The following is a 5,414-nucleotide window of genomic DNA, read 5'->3' as shown; positions in this document are numbered from 1 at the left end:
ATCAGCACCCTAGGGACACTGTGTTATGTATATACAGTATATGACACTGGGAGCACAGGGTATCAGCACCCTATGGACACTGTTATGTATATACAGTATATGACACTGGGAGCACAGAGTATCAGCACCCTAGGGACACTGTGTTATGTATATACAGTTTATGATACTGGGACCACAGAATATCAGCACCCTAGGGACACTTATGTATATACAGTATGTATGACACTGGGAGCACAGAGTATCAGCACCCTAGGGACACTATGTTATGTATATACAGTATATGACACTGGGAGCACAGAGTATCAGCACCCTAGGGACACTGTGTTATGTATATACAGTATATGACACTGGGAGCACAGAGTATCAGCACCCTAGGGACACTGTGTTATGTATATACAGTATATGACACTGGGAGCACAGGGTATCAGCACCCTAGGGACATTGTGTTATGTATATACAGTATATGACACTAGCAGTACAGAGTATCAGCACCCTAGGGACACTGTTATGAATATACAGTATATGACACTGGGAGCACAGAGTATCAGCACCCTAGGGACACTGTGTTATGTATATACAGTATATGATACTGGGACAACAGAATATCAGCACCCTAGGGACACTTATGTATATACAGTATGTATGACACTGGGAGCACAGAGTATCAGCACCCTAGGGACACTGTGTTATGTATATACAGTATATGACACTAGCAGCACAGAGTATCAGCACCCTAGGGTCACTGTGTTATGTATATACAGTATATGACACTACCAGCACAGCGTATCAGCACCCTAGGGTCACTGTGTTATGTATATACAGTATATGACACTGGGAGCACAGAATATCTGCACTGCACCCAAGGGACACTGTGTTATGTATATACAGTATATGACACTGGGAGCACAGAATATCAGCACCCTAGGGACACTGTGTTATGTATATACAGTATATGACACTGGGAGCACAGAATATCTGCACTGCACCCAAGGGACACTGTGTTATGTATATACAGTATATGGCACTGGGAGCACAGAGTATCTGCACCCTAGGGACACTGTGTTATGTATATACAGTACATGACACTGGGAGCACAGAATATCTGCACCCTAGGGTCACTGTGTTATGTATATACAGTATATGACACTGGGAGCACAGAATATCTGCACTGCACCCTAGGGACACTGTGTTATGTATATACAGTATATGGCACTGGGAGCACAGAGTATCAGCACCCTAGGGTCACTGTGTTATGTATATACAGTATATGACACTAGCAGCACAGAGTATCAGCACCCTAGGGTCACTGTGTAATGTATATACAGTATATGACACTAGCAGCACAGAGTATTAGCACCCTAGGGACACTGTGTTATGTATATACAGTATATGACACTGGGAGCACAGAATATCAGCACCCTAGGGACACTGTGTTATGTATATACAGTATGTATGACACTGGGAGCACAGAGTATCCGCACCCTAGGGACACTGTGTTATGTATATACAGTATATAACACTAGCAGCACAGAGTATCAGCACCCTAGGGTCACTGTGTTATGTATATACAGTATATGACACTAGCAGCACAGAGTATCAGCACCCTAGGGTCACTGTGTAATGTATATACAGTATATGACACTAGCAGCACAGAGTATTAGCACCCTAGGGACACTGTGTTATGTATATACAGTATATGACACTGGGAGCACAGAATATCAGCACCCTAGGGTCACTGTGTTATGTATATACAGAATATGACACTAGCAGCACAGAGTATTAGCACCCTAGGGACACTGTGTTATGTATATACAGTATATGACACTGGGAGCACAGAATATCAGCACCCTAGGGTCACTGTGTTATGTATATACAGAATATGACACTAGCAGCACAGAGTATCAGCACCCTAGGGGCACTGTGTTATGTATATACAGTATATGACACTGGGAGCACAGAATATCAGCACCCTAGGGACACTGTTATGTATATACAGTATATGACACTGGGAGCACAGAATATCTGCACCCTAGGGACACTGTGTTATGTATATACAGTATATGACACTAGCAGCACAGAGTATCAGGACCCTAGGGTCACTGTGTAATGTATATACAGTATGTATGATACTAGCAGTACAGAGTATCAGCACCCTAGGGTCACTGTGTAATGTATATACAGTATATAGCACTGACGGCACAGAGTATCAGCACCAAATGGAAACTGCGTTATGTACAGTATATACAGTATATGGTACAGGCAGAACAGAGTATCAGCACCCTATGGAGACTGCGTTATGTATATACAGTTTATGGTACAGGCAGCACATACAGTATATGACACTGGCAGCACAGAGTATCAGCACCCTAGGGTCACTGTGTAATATATATACAGTATATGACACTGGCAGCACAGAGTATCAGCACCCTATGGTCACTGTGTAATATATATACAGTATATGACACTGGCAGCACAGAGTATCAGCACCCTAGGGTCACTGTGTAATATATATCTATATATATACAGTATATGACACTGGCAGCACAGAGTATCAGCACCCTAGGGTCACTGTGTAATGTATATACAGTATATGACACTGGAAGCACAGAGTATCAGCACCCTAGGGTCACTGTGTAATATATATACAGTATATGACACTAGCAGCACAGAGTATCAGCACCCTAGGGTCACTGTGTTATGTATATACAGTATATGACACTAGCAGCACAGAGAATAAGCACCCTAGGGTCACTGTGTAATATATATACAGTATATGACACTGGCAGCACAGAGTATCAGCACCCTATGGTCACTGTGTAATATATATATAGTATATGACACTGGCAGCACAGAGTATCAGCATCCAAGGGTCACTGTGTAATGTATATACAGTATATGACACTAGCAGCACAGAGTATCAGCATCCGAGGGTCACTGTGTAATGTATATACAGTATATGACACTAGCAGCACAGAGTATCAGCACCCTAGGGTCACTGTGTAATATATATACAGTATATGACACTGGCAGCACAGAGTATCAGCATCCGAGGGTCACTGTGTTATGTATATACAGTATATGACACTAGCAGCACAGAGTATCAGCACCCTAGGGTCACTGTGTAATATATATACAGTATATGACACTAGCAGCACAGAGTATCAGTACCCTAGGGTCACTGTGTAATATATATACAGTATATGACACTGGCAGCACAGAGTATCAGCACCCTAGGGTCACTGTGTAATATATATACAGTATATGACACTGGGAGCACAGAGTATCAGCACCCTACGGTCACTGTGTTATATATTTACAGTATATGACACTAGCAGCACAGAGTATCAGCACCAAATGGAGACTGCATTATGTATATACAGTTTATGGTACAGGCAGCACAGAGTATCAGCACCCTAGGGTCACTGTGTAATATATATACAGTATATGACACTGGGAGCACAGAGTATCAGCACCCTAGGGTCAATGTGTAATATATATACAGTATATGACACTGGCAGCACAGAGTATCAGCACCCATGGGTCACTGTGTTATGTATATACAGTATATGACACTAGCAGCACAGAGTATCAGCACCCTAGGGTCACTGTGTAATATATATACAGTATATGACACTGGCAGCACAGAGTATCAGCACCCTATGGTCACTGTGTAATATATATACAGTATATGACACCAGCAGCACAGAGTATCAGCACCCTAGGGACACTGTGTACTGTATATACAGTATATGGCCCTGACGGCACAGAGTATCAGCACCCTAGGGACACTGTGTAAGGTATATACAGTATATGACACTAGCAGCACAGAGTATCAGCACCAAATGGAGACTGCATTATGTATATACAGTTTATGGTACAGGCAGCACAGAGTATCAGCACCCTAGGGTCAATGTGTAATATATATACAGTATGTATGATACTAGCAGCACAGACTATCAGGACCCTAGGGTCACTGTGTAATGTATATACAGTATATGACACAAGCAGCACAGAGTATCAGCACCCTAGGGACACTGTGTACTGTATATACATTATATGGCACTGACGGCACAGAGTATCAGCACCCTAGGGACACTGTGCACTGTATATACAGTATATGACACTGGGAGCACAGAGTATCAGCACCCTAGGGTCAATGTGTAATATATATACAGTATATGACACTGGCAGCACAGAGTATCAGCACCCTAGGGTCACTGTGTTATGCATATACAGTATATGACACTAGCAGCACAGAGTATCAGCACCCTAGGGTCACTGTGTACTGTATATACAGTATATGACACTGACGGTACAGAGTATCAGCACCCTAGGGTCACTGTGTAATATATATATACAGTATATGACACTAGCAGCACAGAGTATCAGCACCAAATGGAGACTGCATTATGTATATACAGTTTATGTTACAGGCAGCACAGAGTATCAGCACCCTAGGGTCAATGTGTAATATATATACAGTATGTATGATACTAGCAGCACAGACTATCAGGACCCTAGGGTCACTGTGTAATGTATATACAGTATATGACACAAGCAGCACAGAGTATCAGCACCCTAGGGACACTGTGTACTGTATATACATTATATGGCACTGACGGCACAGAGTATCAGCACCCTAGGGACACTGTGCACTGTATATACAGTATATGACACTGGGAGCACAGAGTATCAGCACCCTAGGGTCAATGTGTAATATATATACAGTATATGACACTGGCAGCACAGAGTATCAGCACCCTAGGGTCACTGTGTTATGCATATACAGTATATGACACTAGCAGCACAGAGTATCAGCACCCTAGGGTCACTGTGTACTGTATATACAGTATATGACACTGACGGTACAGAGTATCAGCACCCTAGGGTCACTGTGTAATATATATATACAGTATATGACACTAGCAGCACAGAGTATCAGCACCCTAGGGTCACTGTGTACTGTATATACAGTATATGACACTGACGGTACAGAGTATCAGCACCCTAGGGTCACTGTGTAATGTATATACAGTATATGACACTAACAGCACAGAGTATCAGCACCCTAGGGTCACTGTGTACTGTATATACAGTATATGACACTGACGGTACAGAGTATCGGCACCCTAGGGTCACTGTGTAATATATATACAGTATATGACACTGGCAGCACAAAGTATCAGCACCCTAGGGTCACTGTGTAATATATATATACAGTATATGACACTGGCAGCACAGAGTATCAGCACCCTAGGGTCACTGTGTAATGTATATACAGTATATGACACTGGCAGCACAGAGTATCAGCACCCTACGGTCACTGTGTTATATATTTACAGTATATGACACTAGCAGCACAGAGTATCAGCACCAAATGGAGACTGCATTATGTATATACAGTTTATGGTACA

Source organism: Taudactylus pleione, unplaced genomic scaffold, assembly GCF_031769625.1.
Source record: "Taudactylus pleione unplaced genomic scaffold, aTauple2 ptg000027l, whole genome shotgun sequence".
Classification (NCBI taxonomy): Eukaryota; Metazoa; Chordata; class Amphibia; order Anura; family Myobatrachidae; genus Taudactylus; species Taudactylus pleione.
This window is presented reverse-complemented; position numbering follows the sequence as displayed.